The 13005-nt window shown below is 40.6% G+C and overlaps 1 non-coding gene across 1 annotated transcript; it reads left to right on the top strand.

Annotated features, from left to right (window-relative positions):
* Positions 1-1032: 1032 nt before the first annotated feature.
* Positions 1033-1136, top strand: LOC148562201 (small nucleolar RNA R71). The gene has a single exon (XR_015888028.1). It is a non-coding gene; the product is annotated as a small nucleolar RNA R71 (small nucleolar RNA).
* The last annotated feature ends 11869 nt before the right edge of the window (positions 1137-13005 follow it).

The raw sequence follows: 13005 nt of genomic DNA, 5'->3' as shown, positions 1-13005 counted from the left end.
GGGTATGTTGATTTGCAGCTTCTTGAAGATTTCCAAAAATCTCGAAACTGATTGTCATCTCCCTTCTTCTTTAGTTGCTGAGGGTATGAGACTCTTGGAATGTCTGGTTTCAGCACTCCTTCCCCTTTTTGTGAACTCAAAGTCGGAACTTGAGCTTCGTCCTGCTCTTCTTGTGGTTTCTGGGGGGTTTCCTTCAGTTCCTTCCCACTCCGAAGGGTGATAGCCTGACACTCCTCCCTTTTGGTTGAGTTAGTTTTACTGCGAAGGTTGTGGCTGGGAATTTGCTTGAATAAATAGCCAATTTGTGTCTCAAGCTTCTTGATGGAAGCATCCTGATTTTGCATATTTGACTGCACTTCCTCTCTGAATACTTTACTGTCCTGGATATCCTTGTATATGCCTTCAAGTAGATTTTCAATCCTTGAGATTCTTTCATCAAATGATGACAGGTCAGGTTGAGGAGGGTTGTTCTGGCCTTGATATGAATGTGGAGAGGTGTTGTTATTGGGATGTTGATATGGTCTAGATGTGAAATTATTTGGATTTGGGCGTCTTTGATCAAGGCTTTGGTCTTGTTGATTTCTCCACCCAAAGTTTGGGTGATTCCTCCATCCAGGGTTGTAATTCTTGGAGTAAGGATCATGGTTCTGCCTAGGTGAATTCCCAATGTAGTTGGCTTGCTCCTGACTACCCTCTGCTTCTTCATTCACTCCTTCTTGGGTTGTTGATGAAGTGGAGATTGCTGCCACTTGGTTCCTCTCCATCTTCTTGGTGAGGTCAACCAGCTGTTGGGTAATGAGCTTGTTTTGGGCCAACAGAGCATCTACATTGTTTAGCTCCATTACTCCTCTTGTGTTCTCTCTTTCGGAAGCATAGAAGTAGTCGTTCTCTGCTACTATTTCAATGACATCTATAGCCTCTTCAATGGTTTTCTTCTTGTTCAAAGATCCTCCAGATGAATGGTCTACGGCCTTCTTTGACTCATAAGAGAGCCCTTCATAGAAAATGTGTAGCTGCACCCATTCGTTGAACATGTCAGGTGGACACCTCCTTGTCAGGTCTTTAAACCTCTCCCATGCTTCATATAGAGTCTCACCATCTTGTTGCCTGAAGGTTTGGACCTCAGCTCTCAGCCTATTGATTCTTTGAGGAGGGTAAAATCTTGCTAAGAATTTGTTCACCAGGTCTTCCCAAGTTGTCAAGCTTTCCCTTGGGAAAGATTCCAGCCACTTGGCTGCCTTATCCCTGAGTGAGAATGGAAATAAAAGCAGTCTATAGGTGTCAAGATGAACACCATTAGACTTCACTGTGTCACATATTCTCAGGAAGGTGGTTAAATGTTGATTTGGGTCCTCTTGGACACTTCCTCCGAATGAACAGGTGTTCTGCACAAGGGTGATGAGCTGTGGCTTCAGTTCAAAATTGTTGGCATGGATGGTTGGCTTTTGAATGCTACTTCCACAGTTTCCTGGGTTTGGATTGATATAAGAGCCTAAAACTCTTCTATCCTCCCCATTATGATTTGCTCGACCTCTTCCGCCATGGTTGTGAGCCTCTTCTTCATGATGGTTTTCCATGTTTTCTTCCATGTTTGGTTCAAAGTATTCCTCAAAGTGTTCCTCCTCTTCTTCAGCACCAACTACACGTTTGTCTCTTGCCTCCCTCCTTAGTCTAAGGAAGGTTCTCTCAGGTTCAGAATCAAAGGAAGTTGAAGCCCCGCTTCTTCTCCCTGTCATACAACCATCAAGTACAAGCAAAGAGAATAGGTGCAGAAAGTATATCTGTCAGAATTACTGTTAGTGTGAGTGATGCAATATATCAAACAGTTAGTGGGTTAGTGAGATGAAATGTAAATAACAAAAAAAGTAGGGGGAAGGGAAGAAATTAACTAAAACAGGAAGTAAATAACTCAAACAGAAATTTAAATCAAACAAAAATAAAATGCTCAATCTAGTTATCCTCCAATCTAATCAATGTTGATGCACAATCAATCCCCGGCAACGGCGCCATAAACTTGATGCACGGAAAACTTGTCTCATAACAAATTTCCTTCGGCAAGTGTACCGAATTTGTCGTCAAGTAAAAACTCACAATAGAGTGAGGTCGAATCCCACAAGGATTGATTGATCAAGCAACTTTAATTAGAGGAATGTTCTAGTTGAGCGAATCAGAAATTGAGTTGAGAATTGCAGAAAGTTAAATGCGGGAAAGTAAATAGCAGAAAGTAAATTACAGAATCTTAAATGGGAATGAGGGAATTGCTCATAAATGTAAATGACAGAAATTAAAGAGAATGGGTAAGATCAGAAATGGGGAGTTCATTGGGCTTAGGAGATGTTGCATTCTCCGGATCAATCTCATTTACATCTCTTCCTCAATCAATGCACTCATTGATCTCCTTGGCAATCATAAGTGATTGAATTACAATTTCTTGTAATTCAATCTCTCAAATCTTGATCAATAGCCAATTCCTTGGTCAATTGCTCATGAGAAGAAATAAAGTATGGTCACTGATTATACTACATGCATTTCCCAAATCAAGAATTGAGAGGATTATAGTCACATATCCATCCAAACCCAATTTGGTCCAGCATGAGAAAGCATTTCTAGCTTGATCTCTTCATTCCTCTTCCAAGGTTCAGAAGAGATCCAAGTATGAATAGTTTCTTTTCCAAGATAACTACCCAATTTGATGAAGATTGAAAGCTTTCAAGTAAAATCAAGAGAAAAGATAGAAGAAGAATAATGAAAACTAGTATTGATCCATCAAATTACAACAGAGCTCCCTAACCCAATGAAAGGGGTTTAGTTGTTCATAGCTCTGGAAAATGAAAACAAAGATGGAGAATACATGATGAAAACTAGAAGAGCAGAGAAAGTAAAATACAGGAAGTAGTTCTATGCTATTTTCCAACTCCCAGCAACTCCAAAATAATTCAAAGCTACTCCTATATATACTACTCTTCTCATCTTCTAGTTGGCTCTTCAAGTCTTGGGCCTTTGGATCTTGAGTTTGAAGCAGTTTTCTTCTTCATTTGGGCTTTGGTTTTACTTGCAGAGAGAAAGTGTGAAGTGGGCAGAGATTTTAGCTCAGGACGTTAGGGTTGTCAACGTTTAGTGAAAATATGAGTTCGAGAACGTTAGTGACAATCAACTTTCTCACTAACGTTCCTAAGTAAAAGCCACGTTAACCTCAACGTTAGTGGCACAAACGTTGCCACCAACGTTGCCTCTAGGTCCTTCGCACACGTTATTGGGACTTAACTTTCCCAACAACGTTGAAAAGCCCCCATTGCTCCTACGTTAGAGCCCATGTTAACTTAGTTAACGTGGCTCTTTAACGTGGGCTTGCCATCCTTCAAGAACGTTAGTGACATTCAACATTGTCACTAACATTCCAATGTGCCCCCATGTCTCACGTTAGAATCCACGTTAACTAGGTTAACGTGGCTTATAACGTGGCCATGCTTAGCCATCCCCAACGTTAGTGACAATGTTGAGTGTCACTAACGTTGGCTCATCATTCACTCATCCACATTAGCTTCCACGTTAACTAAGTTAACGTGGGAGTTAACGTGGCTCATAGTGGCTTGTGTGGCTCCTTCCAACGTTAGTGACAATGTTGAGTGTCACTAACGTTGGTCATCACCTTCTTCTCTCACGTTAGCCTCCACGTTAACTAAGTTAACGTGGAAGTTAACGTGGCTCCTTGGGGTTGTGTGGTTGCTTCCAACGTTAGTGACAATGTTGGGTGTCACTAACATTGTCGACCACTCTTGCCTCTTCACGTTAGCTTCCACGTTAACCAAGTTAACGTGGGAGTTAACGTGGCATTGTGCACTTAGGCCAACGTTAGTGACAATGTTGAATGTTACTAACGTTTGCTTCCTTTCCCCCCTTTTAACGTTAGAGGCCACGTTAACTAAGTTAACGTGGACTCTAACGTGGCCACTTGTGAGCATTGGCCAACGTTAGTGATAATGTTAAGTGTCACTAATGTTGGCTCAAATTCCCTTCTTCACATTAGAGTTCACGTTAACTTAGTTAACGTGACTCTTAACGTGGGTAATGATGGCTTCGAGAGCGTCATTGGCAGTCACTTTTCTCATTAACTTTGCAAGTTACCTCCCATTCCTTGCTTCCTTTGGTCCTGAAATCAGGCAATAGAGTGCATCAAAGTTCTAGTCCAAGTCATGGGTAATGCAGAATACAATTTGTCACTAAACTCATGCAAAATCCTCATGAAATCATGTAAAATGCACAATGTATGCTTAAATCAAGGTGTAAGTGAATATCTACCAAAAACTAGCTTATTTCCTAAGAAAATGCATGAAACTATCCTAAAAACAGTAAAGAAAAGGTTAGTGAAACTGGCTAAAATGCCCTGGCATCAGGAAGCCGGAGCTCCTGATATTAACTTGCAACCGATACAAATCTAGTATCCGGCTTTGGATCTAAATTTTGAGCTCAAGACCGGCCCAAATACAATGGACTACCCAGAGAAGACCCTCTTATGCATCTTAAGGACTTTCAAGTTGCATGCTCCACTGCGAGAAGACATGGTGCGGATGAAGTAGCAGTTTTGGTGTTCGCTTTCCCTTTTTCTTTGGAGGGAAAAGCGAAAGAATGGTTCTATACTCAACCGGGAGAGGTGATTTCCGATTGGGACTTGCTGCGTAAGGAATTTCTGGAAAAGTTCTATCCACCTCAGAAGACAGATAAGCTGCAAAAGGAAATCTCTTGCGGTATGAAAAGAGATAGGGAGACTCTTTATGAGTATTGGGAGAGATTCAAGAAGTTGTTGGAAGCTTTCCCCCACGACTGTATTGACGAGTTGGTGCTTATTAGTTATTTTTGTCAAGGGATGAACCCCCAAGATAAGCTTCTTCTAGATGCCTCTAGTGGAGGATCCCTCACCAAAAACAAGACCGCCGCTAAAGCTTGGAAAATCATAGCGGGCTTGGCAGACTCCACTCAAAACTCAAGGGTAAGAAATCCACAACCAAAAGCTTTAAGTGAAGTTTCTCCTTCCGGAAATGCCATTTTGACTAAGACCCTCGGTGAGATGACAATTTTGTTGAGACAAATCACCCAAGGGCAACAAATTCCTCAAGCTTTGCTATCTCCTCCACCTCAACCTCCAAGAACTAAAGGACCACCAAGATCATACGGTATTTGTGCTTGTAACAACCATTACACTGATGAGTGCCCTCAACTCCAAGAGAACACTACATTAGTGGTAGCCAATCCATACCCACAAAGGTCCAACTATAATCAAGGAACTCCTCAACATGGAGGAAATCAAAACCAAGGATGGAGGGGTAATTGGAATCAAAGGTGGAACCAAAGTCCCTTCAGCTCAACCATACCTAAACGCGCAAGCCTACTAACATCAACCTATCCAAGGTCAACCACAATACCAATAACCCTACCAACAATACCAACAACCACCACAATCTCAACCTCAAAGGAGGTATCAACATCCAAATAGTAGATCTAACCCTCCTCAAGGCAATCAAGCCCCTCCTCCTAATCAACCTTACATGAATGACACACATCAAACCTTTATGCAAGAGCAACGGGAGTTTCACAAGAAACAAGAAACATATGTGGCTACTATTGCCGAAGCTCTCTCCTGTTTGACTCTTTCTCCTCCGACTACTGATGACAAGTCATCTTAGCCTAGTTTCACTAGTCTTTTTCTTTAGTTTTCAATTGAATTATGCACTTTCTTGAGCCATAAGCAAGCCAATTGGGTAGATTTTCATGTTTCCTTTGATTTAATCAACCATGTATGAATTAATGCAATTTCATGAGGTTTTATGCTATAATTGTCACATATTATGAAAGAATGAATATCTCATGATTTTGAGCATAGCTTTTATGTGTTTGGTTGATTAATGATAGGTGAAGAAAGCTTGGAGAAAGGTTGAAGCAAGAAGGAATGGCTAGGAGGAAGAGAGGACAAAAAGTTTGAGCAAAAGTTTGCCTCAAACTTTAGCTCAAACTTTTGGATTAATTGAAAATGAACCAGGGAGCAAAAAGCTGGACCAAAAGTTAGCCTCAAACTTTTTGGCTAACTTTTGGCATCACAAATCAAACACCCTGGAGAGCAAAAGTTTGCGCCAACGTTAGCCCCTAACTTTTTGGCTAACGTTGGCACATGAAAAACACACCCTGGAGAGCAAAAGTTTGCGCCAACGTTAGCCTCTAACTTTTTGGCTAACGTTGGCGCCATGAGTATGCAAGGGGAGGCCAACGTTGGAGCAAAAGTTTGACCCCTAACTTTTGCCCCAACGTTAGTATCAGCAAAGAAGGGTGGCTGATGTGAAAAGTTGGAGTAAAAGTTAGCCTCAAACTTTTACTCCAACTTTTACTCAAGCTTTCATGATTCCAACCCGGTTCAATTCGGTTCTTTTCCAAACTCCAAGAGCAATCCACCAAGGCCTCTATCAACCCAATTCCATCAAGAGCAAAGGCCCAATTGAAGGCTTGAAGACCATTTGAAGAAAGTGTATAAATAGCATAGGATTTAAGTTTTTAGGGAGCTTTTCCTTTGAGTTTCGAGAGAGAGTTTTCGGAGAGTTTTTGTGATTGAGTGAATTTTAAATTTCTAAGTCTTGGGGAAGGAGAATTGAATTCCCTTCCTCTTAGTTTTCTTGCTTTCAATTTCAATTACAATTGTCTTGGATCTTGGGTGGAGAATTGAAGAACTTCTGTTTCAATCTCACCTTGGGATCTTGTTTAATTTTCTGCTTAATTGAATTTCAGTTTCGGTTAATTGCTTTTCATCTACTTTCTTTGCAATCTACATTTCCTTTGCAATTGTTCTTGTTGGATCTAGGAAGGAATTGAGATCTAGACTTGGTTATCTAGTCTCTTGGGTCCTGAGATCTGAATTCCAATTTTACATCCTCTGTTTAATGCTTTTCATGCTCATTTACAATTCTGTTTTTAGATCCGGTTCAATTCAAGTTATCTTCTATTCCTCTGCTTGTTGAATTTTACTTTCCCTTGTTTAATTTCTGCAAATCCAATTCCCAATTCCCTTTACAATTCAAGCCATTTACATTTCTTGCACTTTAAGATTCTGCATTTTACATTTCTTGCGTTCTAAGTTTCTGCCATTTAATTTCTTGTTCTTTAAGATTCAGCACTTTAAATTTCAGTTCTCTTTAATTTCATGCAATTTACCCATTCCCTTTACTTCCCATGCAATTTAATTTCTGCAAATCACAATTCACTCAACCAAATCTTGATTCGCTTGACTAAATCAACCACTAAACTAAAATTGCTCAATCCTTCAATCCCTGTGGGATCGACCTCACTCTCGTGAGTTATTATTACTTGATGCGACGCGGTGCACTTGCCGGTTAGTTTTGGGTGTTTTGGAGAAATTCGTTTTTCCACAAAAATATCCCATCAAGTTTTTGGCGCCGTTGCCGGGGATTGATTAGATTGACAATGATTAAGTGAGGTGGTGATCTAGATCTAGCATTTTTATTTTCTGTTTCTCTAATTTTCAATTAACCCGTTAACTGTTTGAATTTTTGCTTAAGCTAACTAAAACTTCATTCTAGCAGTAGATTGATGTGTCACTGGTTTGTGTGTTTCTTATGTTCTGCGTGTATGTCAGGTACAAGAAGAACCACACCCACCTTTCATGAACAAGACGAAAGAACTCTCAGGAGGTTAAGAAGAGCTGAAAGAGGGAAAAATATTGTTGGAGAAGAGGAATCAGAAGAAGAATTCCAGGATATGGAGGAACATTCAACCAATCCACCTGGTGGAGCTGACAATAACAACAACAACCCACCCCAGAGGAGAGTTTTGGCCTCCTACACCTTTGCAAATGCTAGACATTGTGGAAGCAGCATTCTCACCCCTAATGTCAATGCAAATAACTTTGAATTGAAGCCACAACTCATTACATTGGTCCAAAACAACTGCTCGTTTGGGGGAGGACCATTGGAGGACCCAAATCAACATCTATCTACCTTCTTAAGGATTTGTGACACTGTCAAGTCCAATGGCGTGAATCCTGAGACCTACAAGCTTCTGCTGTTCCCGTTCTCATTAAGGGACAAGGCTGCACAATGGCTTGAAACTTTTCCTCAAGGAAGCATCACTAGCTGGGATGATTTGGTGACTAAATTTCTAGCCAAATTCTATCCACCTCAAAGAGTTATCAGGCTGAAAACTGAGGTACAAACATTCACACAATTGGATGCTGAAAATCTGTATGAAGCATGGGAGAGATACAAGGCTCTGCTGAGGAAATGTCCACCAGAAATGTTCACTGAGTGGGACAAGCTACAGAACTTCTATGAAGGACTCACTCTAAAGGCTCAAGAATCACTTGACCACTCAGCTGGAGGATCATTGCAACTGATGAAAACAGCAGAAGAAGCTCAAAATCTTATTGACATGGTGGCCAACAATCAATATTTCTTTGCTCACCAAAGAAATCGCCAACCATCACAAAGGAGAGGAGTAATGGAGCTAGAAGGAGTGGACTCAATCTTGGCTCAAAACAAGATGATGCAGCAGCAAATTCAACAACAATTTGAGCAAATGGCCAAGAGGATTGATAGCCTCCAAGTTGCAGCAGTTAACACAAGCCAACCATCATCCACATGGGGGCAAAATGAAGAAACTCAAGAAGAACAACAACAAGAGCAAGTGCAGTATATGCACAGCCAAGGGCCAAATGAAGTGTATGGTGATACATACAATCCATCATGGAAGAACCACCCAAACCTCAGATGGGGAGATAATCACACCCAAAACCAACAACCATGGCAGAGGAACTCAAACCAAAACAACCCAAGAAGCAACCAAAACCACAACCAGCAGCAAACTAACCAGAACCCCTACAGAAAACCTCAAAACAACTACCCCAACCCCAACCAGTACCAATCCAATAACCAACCCACCAACCAAAATGCCTACCATCCACCACCCACATCTCATAACCCACCTCAAGTATCACCTGAATCTCAAAGACTCACTAACTTGGAGACCTTGATGGATAAATTGTTGAAACACCAGGAAATGACAACCAAGAATCATGAAGCCTCCATAAAGAGCCTAGAGAGGCAGATGGGGCAAATCTCCAAGCAGATCTCTATTGAGAGACCTTCAAGCTCTCTGCCGAGTGACACAATTCTAAATCCTAAGGAAGAATGCAAGGCAATACAATTAAGGAGTGGGAAAACATTGGTGAGCAACAATGACACTACAAAGAAGCAAGCAGAGAGCAGCAAAAGGCCAATAGAAGATGAGGAGCAACCAGAGGCAGATGAAACCAAGGATCAAGTTGTGATGCCAAACAAGAGCATTGAGAAACTCAAAGAAAAGGACAACCAACCACACGGTTCAAAAGAAGTAACTCAGGGACAGCAGCAAAAAGGAAAGAGCATCACACCTCCACTGCCATATCCCCAGAGGTTCAACAAAGAGACTAAGGACCAACAATATCATAAGTTCCTTGAGACTTTCAAAAAGCTGGAAATCAATATTCCCTTGGCTGAAGCACTTGAGCAAATGCCTCTGTATGCCAAGTTTTTGAAGGAGCTTATCAACAAGAAAAGAAGTTGGGATGAGAAAGAAACCATACTGCTTACTGAGGAATGCAGAGCCCTGATTCAAAAAGGACTTCCTCCTAAGCTTGAGGACCCAGGGAGCTTTTTGCTACCTTGCACCATTGGAGAATTAACCATCACTAAAGCAATGTGCGATCTAGGAGCAAGTATCAACTTAATACCATCCTCCTTGGTAAAAAAGTTGCATATAGAGGAAGTTAAACCAGTACAGATATCTCTAGAGTTGGTAGATAAGTCAACAGTATACCCCAGGGGTATGATTGAAAACCTTCTGGTCAAGGTGGACAATTTCATATACCCTGCAGACTTTGTGGTTTTGGATTCAGATGGGGATGATGGTGATTCTATTATACTGGGAAGGCCATTCTTGGCCACTGCTAGAGCTATCATAGACATAGAGCAAGGAGAACTAACTCTTAGGATGCATGATAAGAGTGTCACTCTGAAAGTATTACCAGAAGCCCAGTTTAGTAATAGGAGGAGGGACTCTATGGAAATTGACAAGGTGATTCACAAAAATATCCCAAGGTAGAAGATTGTGCAGAAGGATAAAAAAATCCAAGAGGATATTGGAGTATTAGCCACTGAAGAGAGAAATCCCCAAGGTAAGTCTACAGCCATAAAAGAAAGATCAACAAAAAAGGGGATGAAACGCAGAAACAAAACAAAAAGGGGTTGGAAGAACAGGAAGACTCCAACAGAGGGGCTTTCCAAAGGTGACAAAGTGCAATTAATATATCAACAACTGGGAGCAAGCTGACAGACTGATGACTATTACAATGTTAGCAACATACTCTTGTTGGAACATGCTGAAATTGAACACCAGAGAACAAAGAGGAGGATCACAGTCAAGGGAGACAAGTTGAGGCACTACAATCCTCAACCACCATAAAAGAAAGCCCCAATGTCAAGCTAGTGACAATAAAAGAGCGCTCCATGGGAGGCAACCCATGATTTAAGATTTATGTCATTTTAAATTCAATAAGCTATGATCATCTGAGCATGAAATTTGTTTTCATGGACTAACTCAATGAATGCAAAAAAAATTTTTTTTTCATATGCTAAGACTTCTAAAGTTTGGTGTGCCTTCAAGCACACCAAACCAGTGTTACAAATATTTTCACATTATATGCCTAGCATATGACCAAACACTAAGTTTGGTGTTTCTCTTCTCATGAAAATAAAAAATTCATGCATCAATGATCATACATTATCTCTTACTGAGACTTTTCAATTAAAAAGAAATCATATTCTGTGATGAAGGCATCAATTGTGATTTACTACTAGCATCTCACATTTACCCCTTAAGCAAGATACAAGTTTGGTGTTCACCAAACTTTGATGCACGGATTTAGGGACATAATTGATCCTTCATGAAAAAAAAAAAGAGAGAGAAAAAGGAAAATTATGATGAAAACATTTCTTATAAACATTTGACCAAGAATGACATTGGGATTTCAATTTCACTAGTTGGAGGAAGAAACACATATTTTCAACTATATGACCAAACATTAAGTTTGGTGTCCTCCAAGAGAAGTCACGGTTCAAATGGATATAAGGAATGGTGATTCATATAGTGTTAATGAAAAAAAAAAAGAAAAAAAAAAGAAAAGCACCATTGCCACGGTTTGATATAGTTAATGTGTGTTGTCTTGTTGTGATGACTAGTGGTCAAAGAACACTTTATGAAAGAGACAAGACAGAGGAAAGCATAGCATGAGGACAAAATCTCATCCATGCCTCAAAAAGAGAATCTGTCACTCCTTGAAATGATCACGGCAAAGACAATTGAAGAAGCAAGCTTTGTCTTCATTCATCCTTACATGCACACCTTTGATTCACATAGTATCCAATAGCATCCTAGCCCTTCATTGTTCATTTAAATAACATACCACCTCCAAGCCATGCATGTGACCGAACCCTTGCACTCCAACCATTTAAACTTCCCTTCATCATTTCTCATCATAACAAGCTCGGCCTCAAATTTCATCTTTCTCCAAACACACATCAAAATCTCTAACATTCTTCACACTCCCTTTAACCTCAAGAGTCTCAAACAACCAAGTGATCATGGCCTCTTCCTCAAGAACCAAACGAAGAAGAGGAAAAGATCCCATGGTGGAGGAGAGCACCCTTGAATATGACCGATGGAGATTCAAATCTCGGTACCATCAGATGCAAATTGAATGGATGAATGAGAAGAAGATATATCCAGAAATTCCACTCTTGCTGCCGGATGATGGATGCCAAGAAATGAAGGACAAAATTCGAAAGAGGAGGTGGGAGGAACTCATATCACCAATCACCCGAATCAATGCTAATATCATAAGAGAGTTCTATGCCAATGTCTCAAGGCTTGACATGAGTGAGGCCCCAACATACAAGAGCTATGTGCGGGGAGTGGAAGTAGATTTTAGCTCGGATGCAATCAAGAAAGTCTTGGGACTAAAATCAGTTCGCTTTAGTGAACCGGGATACCACCAAAGGGTAAATGGTGATCCGGATTATGATGGGATTGCTAGAGATATTTGTATGGAGAACTCAGAATGGGAAGGAGATGACAAGAACAAATACAAATATTTGAAGAGAGTTAACCTTACCCCGGAAGCAAAGGGATGGTATGAGTTGTTAAAAAGATCAATCCTGGGCACAGTAAACACCTCAGAAGTTAACAAGAATAGAGCTATTATGTTGCATTGCATAATTGTGGGAGGACAGGTAAAAGTTCATGAAATTCTGGCAAAGGACATTCAAAAGCTTGCTGAGAAGAACTCGGCCGGGTCTTGGTTATACTATCCAAGTAGCATTTTGAGGTTGTGTGCAAAAGCTAAAGTGCCAATGGAAGAGGAGAATCGAATGTGGTTAAGCCAAGGCATGCCTATAACCATTGAAAGAATGATGATGGCTCCTGAAGCACATCAAGGCCGAAGACCACATGGAAGAAGGCAGAGAGAAGAACCAATGGAGGGAGAAGAATTACAAGAGGAAGAAGAGCCACAAGAGGAGGAGGAACAGCAACACATTCCTCTACATAACAATCTGGACATGACTCAAATGCAGGAAGCAATTGGAAGATTATCACAATAGTACATGAGAATTCAAGAAAGGCAAGAGGAATACCATTCACTATACATGAAAAACCAACAAGCACAAGAAGAACGGGAGCTAAGAATGATGAACAAACAAAGTGAATTCGAGTCAAGATTCCTTGTGATGCAAGAAGAACATGCTTTTCAATCTCATGAATCATTTGGAAAGTTGGAACAAATGCAAGCTGAAAATTTGAGGGCTCTCAAAGAGTTCACAACACTCCAAGATGCAAGATATGAAGTCCAAGCCGACTACAACATAAATAGTCAAATCAAGCTGAACTATATTGGAGAGAATCTGCACAACATGG

Source organism: Arachis ipaensis, chromosome B6, assembly GCF_059453495.1.
Source record: "Arachis ipaensis isolate K30076 ecotype BB chromosome B6, ASM5945349v1, whole genome shotgun sequence".
NCBI lineage: Eukaryota > Viridiplantae > Streptophyta > Magnoliopsida > Fabales > Fabaceae > Arachis > Arachis ipaensis.
Note: the sequence above shows the minus strand (reverse complement) of the source record. Positions and strands in the feature narration are given on the sequence as shown.